The 19,080-nt window shown below is 44.9% G+C and overlaps 1 protein-coding gene across 1 annotated transcript in view; it reads right to left on the bottom strand.

Annotated features, from left to right (window-relative positions):
• FRMPD1 (FERM and PDZ domain containing 1) overlaps nt 1-14,471 on the bottom strand; it is a 92,795-nt gene extending 78,324 nt beyond the window's left edge. The window contains exon 1 of the mRNA XM_083592796.1: nt 14,232-14,471. The gene's annotated coding sequence lies outside the window, so the exon portion shown is untranslated. The remainder of the gene's footprint in view (nt 1-14,231) is intronic.
• Nucleotides 14,472-19,080: the final 4,609 nt, after the last annotated feature.

The following is a 19,080-nucleotide window of genomic DNA, read 5'->3' as shown; positions in this document are numbered from 1 at the left end:
CAGAGCAACAGGAGCTCACTCCATTGTGGCAGCAAGCCCAAGAGGCTCAGTGCTTTAAACCACAGCGCCACCTGCGTAATTCCCCTGTTATTGCCATCTGGAGTGGAAGTTGCCCCATGTGCAAAATTGTTAGTGAGGGCCTCAAGACAACTGTTTGTGCAGGCCTCAAGACAGCTGTGTGCTTCCGTCACAGGGCTCCATTGCAAACGGCTTCTCCATGCGAACCAGGAAGTGACCCCTCCAGACAAGAAAATGACTCCTCATCTCTGTGGCTGCAATTTCCTGGGTGAAGTGAATGCCATTAGGCAGTTGAATGAGCATGCATACTCCGTCCATTTCCCTCCCTCCCAAACACCCCTCCATGTGGCCCCGGGTACTAGCAATCCACGGCACGCCACTGCACCTCAATGAAAGCAGGACATAGAAACTCCACAACAAGGGAACATTTGTGGTTTGAAAAGTTACAGGATTTCAGCTGGATGCTACAGGGTACGCACAAAGCAGTATGCCCACCCCAAAGGTTTTGCAGAATCAAACAGTACTGAAAGAGGACTACGTATATAACCACCCTGCTACCAGCGTGAGCATTAATGATCACAAATGCACAATTGAAAGGATGTCAAGAGGAGCCCTAGATCAGGCAGAAGTCACTGCTCTATTACAGGGATGCGGGTGGCGCTGTGGTCTAAACCACCGAGCCTCTTGGGTGTGCCAATTGGAAGGTCGGCAGTTCGAATCCCTGCAATGGAGTGAGCTCCTGCTGCTCTGTCCCAGCTCCTGCCAACCTAGCAGTTCGAAAGCACGCCAGTGCAAGTAGATAAATATGAACCGCTGTGGCGGGAAGGTAAGTGGCGTTTCCGTGTGCTCTGGTTTCCATCATGGTGTTGAGCCAGAAGTGGTTTAGTCATGCTGTTCACATGACCCAGAAAGCTGTCTGTGGACAAACGCCGGCTCCCTCGGCCTGAAAGCGAGATGAGCGCCGCAACTCCATAGTCACCTTTGACTGGACTTAACCATCCAAGGGTCCTTTACCTTTTTACCTTTACGGCTCCATTGAGCAGGCAATACAATACTACAAACCAATACTATAATAGCAACATCAGTAAAAGCATCAGTAGCATCTCAATAAAGGCTGGTCAAAAAAAAAAAGGGGGGGGAGTTCCAAAGACCTGTCTGAACAGTAAAAGAAAATCTTGTCAATCCAAATGCTTCATACTGGATTCCAATGCCAGAATCCAGTGGTAACAGATGTTAAATCATACTGTGCCTGAATAGCAGTTTGAGGCAAGACTGCAACCACACATGAGTGAAACTGATAAGAGTTTCTGCAGCTTGTCAGTTTCGCCATATCAGGGCAGCAGGGATGTGGTGGTGGAATGAACCGGCAGGCAAATACAGAAAGGGGAGGTTGATCACGCTGCAGGACTGTCATCAACTTCATCACGTTTAGAGGACATCTCAGTCTAGTTGCAGGGTTTTTCAGGGCATCACCCGGGATAGGAAAGTGGCTGCATTTTCTTTGTAATAGAAACGGACTATTGAAAATTGATTCTTTTTTTGTAAGCACAAATAACTTAACATGCAGTTTGGTTCTCAGTCCATCAGGTTGTTACAAAAATTAGGTGCTACCCCCATTCTGTGCAAGATTCCTGGGGGTTCCAGGCACTCACATGGGGTCTGTGTTCCTTTGGAGACTGTCAAAGCTTTAAGAATTATGGTTTATTCGTCCCTACCAGAGAGGAATGGCAAACTAACCTTATGGACTACGCCAAAATGGCTAAACTGACCAGGAAGTTCAGAAACCCAGGAGACAAAAACTTCAAGAAAAATGGGATTTTAAAAAATAATTTATCTAGCAGACTACTGTAATGTAACAAGCACTATGGATAATATGGACAGATACAACATATAGATTTTGAAATAATATGCAGTTGAAAATGTTGACAATAGGACCCATGGAGGGGCTGGTGGGAAGTCTCGAGATTCAGATAAATCTCTATATACGGATATGTATTAGGCATTGTTATAAATCCACATTTGTAAAATCAAATAAAAACAATTTCAAAAATAAGATAAAAAATGGTTTATTCAACTATTTACACCTTCGGTGTGCATGAAGGGAGTCTAGATCTTGCAGCGTATTTTATGCCACACCTTTCCTTCGAAGTGTTTAAGGCGGCCTGCATGGTTCTCCCTCTCCATTTCATCATCACAACATCCCTGTGAGGTAGGTTAGGCAGAATGGGGCTTTGAATCCTGGCCAATCAGATCCTAGTCTAAACTCTAACTGCTGCACTGCAACAGTTCCCAATTCAAGCTCAATGGTACTGGACACTCCTAGTTTCATGGCATGTGTGGTGCAAATCATCTGGTGTTCTACTTGAAACCTGCATCCCCTTGCATCCACAGCAGTTTTTAACTGCGGGCACAAACAACAATTAGGGACACAGGTGGCGCTGTGGGTTAAACCACAGAGCCTAGGACTTGCCGATCAGAAGGTTGGTGGTTCGAATCCCTGTGACAGGGTGAGCTCCCATGCTCGGTCCCTGCTCCTGCCAACCTAGCAGTTCAAAAGCACGTCAAAGTGCAAGTAGATAAATAGGTACCACTCCGGCAGGAAGGTAAACGGCGTTTCCGTGCACTGCTCTGGTTCACCAGAAGCGGCTTAGTCATGCTGGCCACATGACCCGGAAGCTGTACGCCGGCTCCCCTGGCCAATAAAGCAAGATGAACGCTGCAACCCCACAGTCGATCACGACTGGACCTAATGGTCAGGGGTCCCTTTGCCTTTTTACAAACAACAATTATAGCATGCCAACCTCACTTCCTAGCTACCCCTGGAAGATCCAGCAGTTGTGTCCCAGTGGAACAAAACCCACATGATTCTGCAGCTTAGAGTAGCTGCGTTTGCTCTCCTTTGCAGGAGCAGCTGGCCAGAGCATACTTTTATCATAACCTCTGCAAAAGGAATATGGGAGAATAGCTGTTGCCAGTCTGAAATGCAGGAAAAGAGAAACCAGAACAAAAGAGAGGAAATTGCATCAGGAATAATTAGAGTGCATTAAGTCTCTGTCAGATCTGAGACAAGGCAGGGTACCCATTCCTTTTAATAATTAGAAAGGAAGAGGAAGACGCTGCTTCCGGCATCGCCTCCTCTTTTCCAGCTTTGCTTTAACAGCAGACCGACGCTCAGAAATTTAACAGCTGAAGAGTACTGCTATGCCAGGAAAGGCCTGCTGTATCAAATGCCATTAAAAGAACAACAGGAGTGGCATGCTCAGAATGGACAAAGTTGCCGGAATATTTTGGCATTTAAGTGCAAGTAGATAAATAGGTACCACTCCGGCGGGAAGGTAAACGGCGTTTCTGTGCGCTGCTCTGGTTTGCCAGAAGTGGCTTAGTCATGCTGGCCACATGACCCGGAAGCTGTACGCCGGCTCCCTCGGCCAATAAAGCGAGATGAGCGCCGCAACCCCAGAGTCGGTCACAAATGGACCTAATGGTCAGGGGTCCCTTTACCTTTTAAGCTCAGGTGCACTTTTGTACCTAGGGGTGGCCAAATGCAAGAGAGGACAGGTTTTGCGTCAAAGAGGAGATTTAACCAAGGCACCTTCAAAATTCTCTCTTCTACGTAATTCTTAAAGCCCTTGTCCTCCTTTGTGTATGGTCACCATAATGATATCAGTTTTTAAGATATGAATTGGCTGTTACTTATTCAGCAACGCTTAGGGTCCTTGACTGACCAGCCGCCTTTTATTTTTATTTATTTAATGAAATAATGGAATACAAAAAAAGAGAAAAAGTATGGTTAATGTTCTTTGCACATGCTTAGCGATGCACAAACTACAAAACAAATAATAATAAATTAAAGCATTAAAGATCAGAAGCCTTCTACAGGGTCAGAGAATCAATGAGAGTTCACAGATATCTTTGTGCCTAGGTATTCAGAAGTGTTTCTGGAGGGCCACCTGCCTTTTAACCAAATTAAACTTAAGTAAATGTGTGCATCATCAAAACCAGAATAAAGACACCTTTTCAGTTATTCAACCAAGGATGAGTTTTTGCTAAATCATCATTCTTGGCATCTGTTTGTTAGAAGGAGTAATTGTCAGTATTTCCCTTTTTGATTCCTTTTGATTTCAAAAATAGCTTTGAAAATGTAAATACATGTAAACACATAGTCCACCTATTATAACTGACCCCCCACTGGTTATTCCAGTAAATCTCTAGTTGATTAATCAAGCGATCAAAGACTGCACACTTAGTAATGGGGTGGGGATGGTACTGAAAGCGGGCTCGCAGGTTTATCCAAAAGCTGATTTGCCAAAAACACTGCGGCATCTACCGGAACTTTCATTTCTTCTGAAAATCCTTGCTAATATAGAGGTAAGCCACAAAGAACAATTTAGCACCCTATAACATCAGCGCCAGTAACCTTGGGTCTTTCTAGCTTAAAGCAGCCTAGAGGAGCTCTGAGAAACTTGCATTACTTTGCTACAAACAACAACAAACATGGATCAATAGTTTTTTTGGGGGGAACTATATTTATTTATAGGGACGCGGGTGGCGCTGTGGGTTAAACCACAGAGCCTAGGACTTGCCAGTCAGAAGGTCGGCGGTTCGAATCCCCGTGACGGGGTGAGCTCCCGTTGCTCGGTCCCTGCTCCTGCCAACCTAGCAGTTCGAAAGCACATCAAAATGCAAGTAGATAAATAGGTACCGCTCCGGTGGGAAGGTAAATGGCGTTTCCGTGTGCTGCTCTGGTTCACCAGAAGCGGCTTAGTCATGCCAGCCACATGACCTGGAAGCTGCACGCCGGCTCCCTCGGCCAATAAAGTGAGGTGAGCACCACAACCCCAGTGTTGTCCGTGACTGGACCTAACGGTCAGCGGTCCCTTTACCTTATATTTATTTATGGTTTATCTACAAAAGCACTCTATGTGGCAAGAGTACGCAGGATAGAATGGTGGGACCTGAAAAATCCAGGAGATTCAACCTCCCTTTAAATCCATATCAGCGAAAAGACAAGAACGCACTCTAAAACTCACTTACAGGTGGTACCTAACACCATGGAAACTAACACCAATATGCCCAGGAACCTCACCAAAATGCTGGAGAGGATGCACCTCCACAGGCACATGTGGTGGGAATGTCCTAAAATCCAACTCTTCTGGACATCAATCATACAAGAAATATGGAACATAACTAAGCAAGTATTAGAAGTCACCTCACAACTGGCCCTACTAAACATCTTCCAAGATAATAATGCCCACTCACATCACAAAGAGCTCATAACCCACCTACTCTCAGCAGCTAGAAACATCATAGCCAGACACAGGAGAGACCTGTTAGGAGTACGCATAGACCAAGGGTATCAAATCGTATGGGAAATAGCCTTATTAGAAAAACTAACCAATAATCTGAAACAGACATGGGAACAAATAGAAGACGCCTTCACCCTGATATGGTTACCCTTTATCACATACATAGTCCAACAAGACAACAAGCATCCTCCAACAGCACACAAATCAATACAGTGGTACCTCAGGTTAAGAACTTAATTCGTTCTGGAGGTCCGTTCTTAACCTGAAACTGTTCTTAACCTGAGGTGTGACTTTAGGTAATGGGGCCTCCTGCTGCCGCCACACGATTTCTGTTCTCATCCTGAAGCAAAGTTCTTAACCTGAGGTACTATTTCTGGGTTAGTGGAGTCTGTAACCTGAGGTACCACTGTATGGCTAACCTGATCCAACACACACACACACACACACACACACACCCCACTCACACACGAAAACAAATTTCATTACAGCCAATCAAAGACAACCAACCACACCCTAGGCCACCCCCAACTTCTCTCACCACCAAAGAAATACAAGCAAATAGTAAAGAGAACCCACAAAAGTGACACTGACACAAAACCCCACACATACACTAAGCAGAAAAATAGAAGCATTGCCACTCCACACACCCCTCACCATCCCCCCCTACCTCTTTCCCCCTTTTCTTCCTAATGTAATACTAATGCCTCACAACAAACGAAACTGATCGGTCGAAAACACAACTTGAAAAAAGAGACATTGCACATACTTTTATAAACTGAGAAATCTTTAATAAAGTATATATTTTAGAAAGCCAGGAGATTCCAGCAGTAAAAGGGGGAAACTTAGTGGGGATTTACCCTTTAGCTTAGCTCAATGGAACAGAGCATCTTTACCCCAATAAGGATAGTTTACTTAGATTTACCTCTAATATAGGAGCAATGCTCAACCAATGAATGAGTTAACGTGATGCGATGCATTGAAGGTGGACTCGAGAGACCTCAGCTCAAGTCGCTGCTCAGACATGAACCCAACACTTAGAGACAATCACCATTTGTCTGCTTATCCTAACTCACAGGGCTGTTGAGAGGACAGCAACACACAAAGCAGCCTTGAGCCAAACCATTGTTCCATCTATACAGTGGTACCTTGGTTCTCAAATGCCTTGGAACTCAAACAACTTGGAACCCAAACACAGCAAACCCAGAAGTAAGTGTTCTGGTTTGCGAACCTTTTTCGGAAGCCGAATGTGCTCCGTTTTGAGTGATACACTTCCAATCTGAGTGCTACACTTCCATTTTGAGTGTTACGCTGAGGTCTGTCTGTTTTTGCTGTTCATTTTGCGTTTTTGTGGCTCTTTTTCATTTTGTTTTTGTGACTGTGTGGAACCCTGTTCAGCTACTGATTGATTGATAGATTGTGTGACTGCAGTACATGGTTTATTGCTTTCATTTTATGGATCAATGGTCTTGTTAGATTGTAAAATTCATGTAAAATTGCTGTTTCAGGGGTTGTTTTTAAAAGTCTGGAACGGATTAATCCGTTTTGCATTACTTTCTATGGGAAAGCGCGCCTTGGTTTTGGAACGCTCTGGTTTTGGAATGGACTTCCGGAACGGATTAAGTTTGAGAATGAAGGTGCCACTGTACTGACAACACAGATTGGCAGCACCTCTCAGGGTTTCAGATCGGGGATGCTCCCAGTCTTACTTATAGAGCTAATGACGATCAACCTGGCATTTTCAGCATGCAAACCTGGCATCCTCCACAGAGCTAAGAACCTTCCCCGTGGCCACTGCTCCAAGCTGCTTGGACAAAGGGCAAGAGACCCATGTGATTAAAAACTGGCCTTCTAATAAAAAGATTAGTAAAAAAAAAAAAAAAAACTGGCCTTCTATAACACCAGTCAGATGAAAGCAAATAAACAAGGAATATTCTGTTGGAATATTCTGTTGGAATATGTGTTATGTTGGAGGGGATGCCAGGAAACAGGGAATTACGTTCACATGTGGTGGGGGTGTAAATATGTACAATTTTTTTGGCAAAGGGTTTTTAAGGAGATAACAGAAACCACCGGGTTAAACTGAAAGTCCAGAGGTAACATTATTATCAATTGACAAAGGGGTGGAAGGTTCACAGGCTATGAAGGACTTGCTCACAAATTTATTGGCAGTTGCACAAATTATTATAGCCAGGAAGTGGAAGGGGCAAGTAGAATATAAAATGGAAGAATGGTATAAAGAGGTGTGGGATATAGCTATTAACGATAAATTAACATGTGCCATTAAGGTAAGACGGGGAATACACAGGAGAAATTATTTTGAGGAGATATGGAGGGTGTTTGTAGAATTTGTACTGTTAAAACGGAAAGGGGTCAAACCATAGCTAGAGGTGTTGAAATTTTGGGAGGTTGGATAGGTACAATGGAATGGTCTTTGTTCACATGTCCTATTAAGAAGTGGCTGTCGAGCTTTCTGCTTTTCAGAGAACCCCTTCCAACTGGCTGGCCTGCCAAGGAATTCTTGCATGTTTGTTACGCAATCCGCACACAGTGCAAAGGGTTCTGGGAAATTGTTCAAGGGTGTACATTCAGTTCCAATTGGATGCTGGCCAAGGCTCTTACCCTCACTCTTCTTGTCCACAGGAACTGATAACACACACACCCTCAGGCAGAGATGGAGAATGGGCAGCTCTCCAGAGACCAAGGGATAAGAGGAGTCGTATCCGCCAACCCCTAGAGGGCTCCTGGCTCCCCATCCCTTCCGTAAAGACTCCCCCAATATCCCCTGGCACCCCCTCCCTATAGCAGCATGTTGCCTTGGATGGAAGTAATGAACTGTCTTCAAAGGAAACACATCCACCACAACTGATCTTTTAAAGGAGCCATAGTTTTCCGCTGACCATGGTTTTGAAGCCAAATAGGATGGAGGAAGGGGAATAGTGCAGGCAGATCCACACCATGCATTTAAAGTTCAATCAGCGTGCATTTAAAGTACATGGCTTCCTCTAAACCACTTAAGAGTTTCAATTTACAATCCAGAGATATATACAGTTTGCTAAATAAACAAACCTTCAGTGGCCTGGTATGCACATGATAAACCAGGGTTTATTAAGCCATTGATTGGTATTATCTGTGAACCCTGGCCCAGCGGCTTAACTAGAGTTTATTTGCTGTCAACAAACTATGATCTGAAGCCATGGTTTGTTGCTGGCTTGCAAACCTTGATATGTTTGAAGCATAGCTTGGCATTGTGTGTGAACACTGTGCATGTTTAAAGCATAGCTTGGGATTGTGCATGAACATTGAGTGTGTTTAAAGCATAGCTTGGCATTGTGCATGCTGGAAGCTGCCCAGAGTGGCCGGAGAAACCCAGCCAGATGGACAGGGTATAAACAACAACAACAACATAGTACTTTTCCTTAACTATGATTTGTTTGACCACTTGACCCCAGAAGCTTGCCAAAGTGCCAAAGGACAAGGCACGAGAAGTTGGAAAACAAAGAAACTTTAGAGAAACGAGCCATGGTTTCATCATCTGTGGTTTGTTTGATCATCTTGAAAAGCACAGGGCCTGAAGTATTTCGGCAGAAATTGTTTGCATGATGAAATGTGTAGGATTTGATCTGTGAAGGCGTGCAACTTGTCACTTACTGCTGCTGTCACCGAGTGAGGAAAGTCCATGTTGAACTAGATCTAAGAAGACCATGTCAGGACAAAACAACTTCCAAATCTATAATTTAAACAGTACTGTAACTTTAACTCACTATGGCTCCAGTCCTGTGTATACTTTCTTGAATGCAAGTCCCCTAGAGCTCAGTGTGATTTTCCTTAGACTAAATATGTATAGGAGCAGCCCACTGGACTGGCAATAGCCCTTGTGCCTGGGGGAAATCCCAACCTTGCTTCTCTGTTACAGAAATATACAGATATCCCAAAATCTATTTGAATAAATTCCACTGAGTTGCATTGCGAGAGTCATTAGTTCAATAAGCACAATTATTATACTGTGTGAGTGCCATGGGTTCATCTCTGTAGGAAAATAAGCATATACACACCCCTTGCTATAATTTCTCTCAGAGGTGTGGCACTCTTAGCATGTGTGATAATTTCCTCCATCACCATACCCATGTCAGGAAAAACTTTACCTGACGAGATTCTAAAATGTCAGATGGTGGGAAGAAAAGTAAAGAACTTCCAATTCTTCATCTGTCTGCTATTTAAACACAATATGCACTTCATCCAATTCAATTTTATTTTTCCATCTTTCTCTTCCCCCCTTTCCCCCCATAACAATTACAGTCATACCTCATGTTACGTTTGCTTCATGTTACAGTTTTTCAGGTTGCGTCCCGCGGCAACCTGGAAGTACTGGAAAGGGTTACTTCCGGGTTTCGCCGCTTGCTCATGCGCAGTAGCGCTAAATCGCGCTTCGCGCATGTGCACAAGCGCCACACCTACACAGATGCAGTTGCAGGCTTTTCACGTTGTGAACAGGCCTCCGGAACGGATCCCGTTCGCAACCAGAGGTACCACTGTATCTTTTTAACAAAGTTTTTATTTATACTTTTCAAATTGATACATTTCCTTAGTTTTACAATCATGTTAACATTTCAAAGTTTGACTTCCTTCCCCATCTTTCTGCAGTTCCTTAATTTTTTTTTTAATATCTTCTGCATATCCAAATTTATTTAATTTGCTCATTTAATTATCTATTTTAAATATATACTCTTGTGAAACTGCAGGTTATTACAATAATCCTGCCAGTGTTTTTATTTGTTTGCAATTTATCTGTAAATATTCAATAAACTATTTCCATTCTTTTATAAAAAGTTTGTTATCCTGATTTCTTATTCTTCCAGTAAGTTTCGGTAAGTAATTTTTCTATCTATATATTCTATATATATATGTTTAAAGAGAAATATATATATATATATATATATATATATATATATATATATATATATATATATATATATATTCTTCCTTCTCTATTTCTCCTCCCCCCTTCATGATTTTACTGTATCTAAATAAAGTCTTGGTTTGGTTTAAAAAAGGGAAAAGATATTAAGTTTCATGTATTTCTCTATAAACCTTAATAAATTGTATTTTAAATATAAATAAAATAGCAGGTGGCAGTGGAGAGAAATGGGAGGAGAGCAAATAAAATGAAAAAAGAAAAGCTGGCAAATGCTTTAAATTGGGCTTTAAATTCACATTGGGCTTTAAATTCACATTGCTAGCGGCACTATAGAACTAACGCCAAACTTTCTCCCAGCCCAGATATATGCACATCCAAACAATGGCCCAACAACTGCCAAGCACACGCCTACCTAACGAACAGGCAGGATGTCAAATCCTGCTTTCACTAAACATCCAAACTTTAAAAAACAAAACCAAGCAGTGCCTGATCTGTGCTTCTTTGTGGAAAGGGCGGTCATTAGCCTGTGAATATTTCATGCTCTTGTTCCCAGCTGACAGCCAGGCATTCGCAACCAAGTTGTACTTTCAAATTTGCACCTGGATTGCTATTTCTGCAAGCTGTTCAGTCCTGAGGTCATGGAACTTTAGATGCAAGAATGGGGTGATGCTGTGCACCTTTAACCCCTGTGTAGAAGTGGCTGTGCCAGGTATAGCTCCCTCGAGTTCTGCCAGGTGTAGCTCTCCTCCTTTCTCCATTACAGCAGTCTGAATCTGCAAAAAATTCCCTCATCCACGGGATAGTTAAAAGGAGCTAGCTAGCATGATCTGCTGGAAAGGGGGAAAATCAGACATGTCTCTTATGCCTTTAATTAGCTGTGTAAACTTTTAGGCACAGCTATTAAAGGTACAAGGGGCGCGGGTGGCGCTGTGGGTTAAACCACAGAGCCTAGGACTTACCGATCAGAAGGTCGGTGGTTCGAATCCCCGCAACGGGGTGAGCTCCCGTTGCTCGGTCCCAGCTCCTGCCAACCTAGCAGTTCAAAAGCACGTCAAAGTGCAAGTAGATAAATAGGTACCGCTCTGGCAGGAAGGTAAACGGCGTTTCCGTGCGCTGCTCTGGTTTGCCAGAAGTGGCTTAGTCATGCTGGCCACATGACCCGGAAGCTGTACGCCGGCTCCCTCAGCCAATAAAGCGAGATGAGCGCCGCAACCCCAGAGTCGGTCACGACTGGACCTAATGGTCAGGGGTTCCTTTACCTTATTAAAGGTACAGGAGCACTGTTTACTTTTTCACCAGGCCCACCCTAACAGAAGTCCTGAGTAGCAGGAGTTCTATAAAGGAAGGACTTTGCTTACAGAAGGTCTCAACTTCAATCCTGGGCATCTGAAGGAGATTTTGCAGGTGGGATTTGCAAATTAAGGTTGCAAAGTTAAAGGGGATTTTGTGCTTTTCTGCAACAGCCCCCCACCCCAAATCAAACTAGTTGCCCCTTGTGGCAGGCGATAGGGAAATGCACTTGAAAGTACAGGTTCACAGTTGCTTGATGCAATTGTCATATAACCTCCTTGCAGACACATCAGAATGAATGCTGAACAAGCAGCTGCTGCTGTATGACCTCCCCACAAACTGTGGGCACTTCCAGTCTAATTTTTGGGTGGGATTCAATCACAAAGCAGAAAATCCAGGCCGAGCAGTTATTGTTGATTGGCAGTGCTTGCAACACAAACCCGCTCCCCCCAAATAGCAGACTTGTTTGCAGAAAGGAATGTGTGGGATAACACTTGTTTTGACCAAGCATCATCTAACCTCCCTGCAAACAAATAGGAACAAACGGTCATTAAATAGCCACGGTCATCTCATCTCCCTGGAAGCAAGCTGGAAGGACTGCTCAATTGACAGTCATCTGGCAGCAACTGAAGACTGTGGAAAACCATCAGCAGTTGGTCATGCTTCATCTATGAACACATTAGCAGCTTGAAATGCAACAAGGTTTTAAGTTGCTGTGCAGACCAGAGAGAGGGCAGGGGGTGTCTTCACCTGATATGCATTACCTGACTTGTTTTCCCTGCACCGAACTACAGTTATTCACTGGCACTGTCATCTGAGCATGTGCAATGGCTGCCGGAAGTGTACATACCTCAGCCTAACTTCGGCTTCCATTTTCAAACTGGACGGAAGCTGGTTTAAGAGAAAGTGCACCAGACAGAAGTATTTCTCAAAAAACTACAGAGTACCTATGGATGTTGGCTCACGCCACATGTGCTGAGCTTCAACCACTGGCAGTGGTGTCACACTGGAGCCAGAGGAAAGGGTGATATGCACATAGCCTGGCCTAGATTATTGCTACTCAGTTCATTATGTGTTTAGCCCGATTTAATACTTGGTGGGAAATATTTTTTGGCAGAGAACAATCTGCTTTGGAGTGATGGCATTTCTGCAGAGACTGTCTATTGGGGCTTGAATATCTTACACTCTTGCGCTGTTTTTTTTTTGTTTTGAGGGGGGTGTTATTGGGTTGTTGTTTTTATTTTGATTATGTATTTTGTGCTTTTATATTTTGAGGTAAAGGTAAAGGGACCCCTGACCATTAGGTCCAGTTGTGGCCGACTCTGGGGTTGCGGCGCTCATCTCGCTTTATGGGCTGAGGGAGCCGGCGTACAGCTTCCAGGTCATGTGGCCAGCATGACTAAGCTTCTGGCGAACCAGAGCAGCGCACGGAAACGCTGTTTACCTTCCCACCAGAGTGGTACCTATTTATCTACTTGCACTTGACATGCTTTTGGACTGCTAGGTTGGCAGGAGCAGGGACCGAGGAACGGGAGCTCACCCTGTCCTAGGGATTCGAACCACCGACCTTCTGATCGGCAAGTCCTAGGCTTAGTGGTTTAACCCACAGCGCCACCCGCGTCCCCTCTAGGGCGGTATATGAAGTCAATAAATAATAAGATGTCTCAAAATGTCTCCAATATGAAGGCAGCTATTTATCCTCAGAGCGATTTCCTAGCGTGTACCCAGAAGAGACGTCGGGAAGATCATATGGATAGGATCCAATACCCCATATTAGTTAACCCTGAGGATTTCCCCGCCTCCTTTTTGCGAGGGGTTCGATACTGCGTTACAACGACAGAAACGAAGCACGAGAATAGCGTTTTCAAAGCAGATCATGAAGGAGACGCGCAAAATTGCAGGTTGCATTGAACTCAGCATCGTTACGCAGAACGCCAAGGCGCTCCCTGAGTTCCAGGCTGGGAGCAAAGCTAGGTTAGGAACGCGGCAGTCCCGAAGGCGTAAACCCCATTGAATGCAATTGGATCGACTTCCTAGCAATGTGATCTACTACTCTGCCCTGATGCCACTAGGTTTTGGATGGGGCCACAGTCCAAGCGCAGTATCTCCATTTGGGGCGTGCTTGATGGAAAGCAGAAGTAAAGCTCAACAGAAATATTGGGTGGAGCGGGGGGGGGTTTGCGTTATTTTTGACCAAAGCGCCTTACGATCGGGCAATCCTACTTTAAACTCACTCTCATTAGGAGGCGGGAGGGAGGAAGCGATTTCAGATCGGCAGGGAGTGGCTGGATCGCAAAAGTTAAAACGCACCATTTCAATCCATCCTCGCAGAGGACGGACAGAGGGACGCGGAGGGTGCGAGAGCCGCCTGCCAGGGGTAGGGATACTGAACGCCCCCTAGAAAGCAGCGGAGCACCCCAAGCGAGGAATGGGGTGGCACGGCAGCGCTTGGCACCCGGAGGTAAGTGCGCCCTGCAGCTTGGAGCCGCGATCGTCACCTCTCCCTGCCCCCTGCCTGCCTTCCCTGGCAATCGCAGGAGGCGAAGGGCAGCCTCGGCCGAGAGGAAGAGTCCCGTCGGACGCCTCTCCATCAGGGCGACTCAATTCCAGAAGCGCAAAATTGCCTTGCGCTCCCGGCGCTCGCTTCCCTGGGATTAAGTCCCCCTCCTTGCTTATTTCAAGCGCAGGATCGGGACGCTTACCTCTGCCGCCGAACCTGCCCGAGTGATGCTCAGAGCGCGCTTTCCCTGCTCCACGTCCCGCCGTCCAGGAGCCGGAGGTCTGGGGAACTTTTTACGCCGGCGCGCGCAAAGGAGACGGGGAATTACGGTACCCTGAATTACGCCGCTCCGTCCGCACGAAGCAACTGCAAGCGAGCGAGAAGTGGGAGCCCCCATCCGGCCAGCAGTGGCAGGTGGGGGCTGTGCTCTGGGGCCCCGCCCCGCCCGGGAAGCCCCGCCCCTGCCGGCTGGAGCGTCTGCTTCTTGGAGAGCCTGTGATTCAAGGCATTCAAAACTCTGTGATTCAAACTCCGATCTTTCCGGGAAGCAGTTTTGCTGCGCAAGACCTTGAAATCAGCTTTAATTGTGCAAGCTGAATTTACTAGGGTGTGACTGGATCTCACCTGATAAATAGTGACAGTCCCAAAGTGCAATCCAAGTCTGCATCCAAATAAATGTTTTAGAATCATAGAATCATAGAATCATAGAATCATAGAGTTGGAAGAGACCACAAGGGCCATCGAGTCCAACCCCCTGCCAAGCAGGAAACACCATCAGAGCACTCCTGACATATGGTTGTCAAGCCTCTGCTTAAAGACCTCCAAAGAAGGAGACTCCACCACACTCCTTGGCAGCAAATTCCACTGTCGAACAGCTCTTACTGTAAGGAAGTTCTTCCTAATGTTTAGGTGGAATCTTCTTTCTTGTAGTTTGGATCCATTGCTCCGTGTCCGCTTCTCTGGAGCAGCAGAAAACAACCTTTCTCCCTCCTCTATGTGACATCCTTTTATATATTTGAACATGGCTATCATATCACCCCTTAACCTCCTCTTCTCCAGGGTAAACATGTCCAGCTCCCTTAGCCGTTCCTCATAAGGCATCGTTTCCAGGCCTTTGACCATTTTGGTTGCCCTCCTCTGGACACATTCCAGTTTGTCAATGTCCTTCTTGAACTGTGGTGCCCAGAACTGGACACAGTACTCCAGGTGAGGTCTGACCAGAGCAGAATACAGTGGCACTATTACTTCCCTTGATCTAGATGCTATACTCCTATTGATGCAGCCCAGAATTGCATTGGCTTTTTTAGCTGCCGCGTCACACTGTTGGCTCATGTCAAGTTTGTGGTCAACCAAGACTCCTAGATCCTTTTCACATGTAGTGCTCTCAAGCCAGGTGTCACCCATCTTGTATTTGTGCCTCTCATTTTTTTTGCCCAAGTGCAATACTTTAATTACCTTGGATAGAAATGGTCACCTGTCCCATTTAATTACAACATTGCATTTGTCAAGAGCAAAAATAATGACTAGCCCCTTGATATATGAGCTACTGCATATAGCTCTATCCTTTTTTAAATAATCTTTTTATGTGATTTTCAAAAAGAGAAAAAGAAAGAGAAAATAAACATACATTAAAAAATAGTACTAAATTGCTCTGAATCTCCTGACTTCCACCCCATCCCTTCCACAGGTCCATTCCATTTTCAACTGCGTATAAATATATCTCCAATTTTTCATCTTCCTAAGTTATCTATACATTCTGTTACATTACTAATGTATTTAAAATCCTGCTAATGTTTTAACCTATTTACCATAATTTTGCATATAAATTATAAACATTTCCCGTTCTTTTTAAAATTTCTTGTTTTCTTGATTCCTGAGCTTCCCAGTTAGTTTTGCCATTTCGGCATAGTCCATCAACTGGATTTGCCATTTACTCTGGTCAGGGCTGTCTCTTCCTTCCATCTCCATGTAGCTCTATCCTAAGCTTGTTTAGCAGAAACCCAGCCAGATGGGCAGGGTATAAATAAATTACTACTACTACTACTTGGATACAAAGTCTGCGGAGAGCAAACTAGCAAGTTAAATATGAATACATGCAATAAAACCCCAATGGCTGCTTCTTCTAGGGAAAAGCAGCTTCAGGAGGGAGGCAACTGGAAGCAGGGACGTTTCACGCCACCCCACAAAATCCGCCCTCGCCACAGGGTCAGGTTTTTGCCAAAAATCTGACACCGTCCAATTCACTCGAAAGTGGTGTCAAAGACCGACAAAGGGCCCCCTGAAACGTTTGGCGGTGGAAACAGCACGTTTTAGGGAAGGCAAAAAAACCCAGTTATTGGTGCCCTAACCTGCAGGATCAGGATTTCGCCAAAAATCCAACATTGTCCAATTCACTAGAAAATGGCGCCAAACACCTGCAAATGGTCCCCTACAACCTTTGATGGTGCAAACGCTACGTTTCACAGTAGGGCATAAAGTGAGCTCCCGGCGCCCTGATTCATAAGGCAAGGATTTGCCCAAAACCCAACGTTGTCCGATTCTCTTCAAAATGGCACCAAACACCCAGAAAAGCCCTCTGCAACGATTGGCGGTGACAATACTACGTTTCATGGCGCCCCACAAAATCTGCCCCTGGCGCCCTAACCCGCGGGGGTCAGGATTTGCCAAAAATCTGACGTCATCCAATTCACTCGAAAGTGGTGCCAAACACTTGTAAATTCTCCCCTGCAACGTTTGGCAGTGCAAACAGCACGTTTTACGGTAGGCCAAAAAAATCAGCCCTCGGAGCCCTAACCTCTGGGCGGGGTCAGAATTTCGCAAAAAATCTTACGTTGTCCAATTCACTCAGAAGTGGTGCCAAACACTTGCAGATTGGCCCCTCTTCTATCACTGAGCCACAAGCTCTTCCCCAAAGAGACAGTTCTCTTGGTGTATTATTCTCAGAGAGTGAGAGGCATGTACTCCTCAACAAGAGCACATGATTGAAGTTTAAAGGCCGTGTTGTATTTATGCGGGGACTTCCAGTTCATCTCGCTCAGCCTCCCATCCTGATATTAACAATGCCTCTTGTGTCTCTGGCACATATTTTTAATAAGCTACTCCCTGCCCTGTAAGTACTGTTGAGATCACATGATCCCTTCCTCTCTCTGATAATAGCACACCAGATCTCTGTGTGATGCTCGATGCTGTATTCTGTTCTGCAGGAGATGCCTGTTTCATAAGTCAGAGAAGGGAGTTTTTAAACGGTATTCAACACCAAATTATAAACATGACTCATGATGACATTGGGGGATCAGGCTGAGCTGGCCCTGGCTTGTGGGTTTGCCAGCTGATTTGGACTCAGCAGAGGCTGCCTTTTTTTGAACTAAAAGCCAGGCTGAAAATCAGCTGGAAATGGCTCTCGAGGGATTACAAGATGGAACAGAACAGTGACATCAACTTCCCATTCCTTCTAGCAACCAGCTATTGCAATTTGATTTATATTAAATTACTCAGCATAAGAGTTTTCATAGAAAAAGCTTATCTGGGTGACCTTCTTTCTCTCCCTCCCTCTCTCTCTCTCTCTCTCTCTCTCTCACACACACACACACACGGTTGGAAATTGAATTTCTAGCAACAGATATTAACAAATTTTCACAGATTGCTCCCCAAATGGAACAAAATTAATGGAACGAAATAGATTCACAATTTTAATGTGAGCACAGTCTTATACATGTCTGCGCAGGGGTGAGTACCACTGAGTTCAATGAGACTTACTCTCAGGTAAGTATAGTATAGGATTGCCCTTTCTATCCATTGACAGAGTACTTATCTGGGAGTAAGTCCGATGAGCAAAGCAGATTTGACTTCTGAATAAACATGCATGGGATCTCACCGTTAACAATGGGTGGCATTTGGTGTTTTTGCTCTCAGGGAAGAAAGGATTTCTGAGGATCCCAATTCAGTCTTTAACTCCTAAAACCTGCACCTCTCTCTGAAGCCCTTAACCTCAGAAAAGACTGTCACATCTCTCTTTGGCATGTGTGTTGTCCATCGATGCTCCTCCACCTGCTGCTCCCATGGGGCTCAGGATTCTGCGTCTGCAGTGCTTCCAGCCTCTGCCAAAGGAAGGAGTGAGGATGAATTATAGATAACTGCTAATTGCCAATGTGTGAATGTGTGAACTCCCTAGACGCCGCTGCTTTCCTCAAACTTCTCATATAAAGTGCAGAGCAGTGACGAAGCACTTGCATGACTTCACTCTAATCCCTCAGGAACCTTCAAGCAGCGAGAAGATCAGGAGAAACTTCTCTGAACCTGTGCATTGATGATCCATCTTCTTTGGTGATCACTCGTAGCTGAGTAAGATTGTCTTCCATGAACATGGTCTTACCATGGAGTCCGCAAGTGACTGTGGAGGCCAATTCTGGATCCACACGTCCTTCCACAGTGGGGACATTGGTTTCCGGTCGGGAGTTGATCACGGTGTGGATTTGCCAAGCATTCCTTCCTCTTAGCATGTTTCTCCCTTTCGTCCTGAGTTTGAGTGTCTTTAAAGCCCATGACACCTTTGGTAAAGGCTGTTCTCCAATTGGAGCATTCACAGGCCAATGTTTCCCAGTCGTCGGTGTTTATACTACATTTTTTAAAAGATTTGCCTTGAGAGAGTTCTTTAAACCTCTTTGTTGCCCACCAGCATTACGCTTTCCATTTTTAAGTTCGGAATAGAGTAGTTGCTTTGGAAGACGATCATCAGACATCCACACAACATGACCAGTCCAACGAAGTTGATGTTGAAGAATCATTGCTTTGACACTGGTAATCTTTGCTTCTTCCAGTACACTGGCATTAGTTCGCCTGTCTTCCCAAGTGATGTGTAAAGTTTTTTGGAGAAACCGTTGATGGAATCTTTCGAGGAGTTGGAGATGGCGTTTATAAGAGATCCACGTCTCACAAGCATGCAGTAAGGTTGGCAGTACAATAGCTTTGCAAGCAAGCATTTTTGTTTCTCTGCAGATGTTCCGGTCCTCAAACACTCTGTACTTCAATCGGGAGAAAGCTGCACTTGCAGA

This window comes from Podarcis filfolensis, assembly GCF_964270895.1.
Source record: "Podarcis filfolensis genome assembly, chromosome: 17".
Lineage (NCBI taxonomy): Eukaryota > Metazoa > Chordata > Lepidosauria > Squamata > Lacertidae > Podarcis > Podarcis filfolensis.
This window is presented reverse-complemented; position numbering and strand designations above follow the sequence as displayed.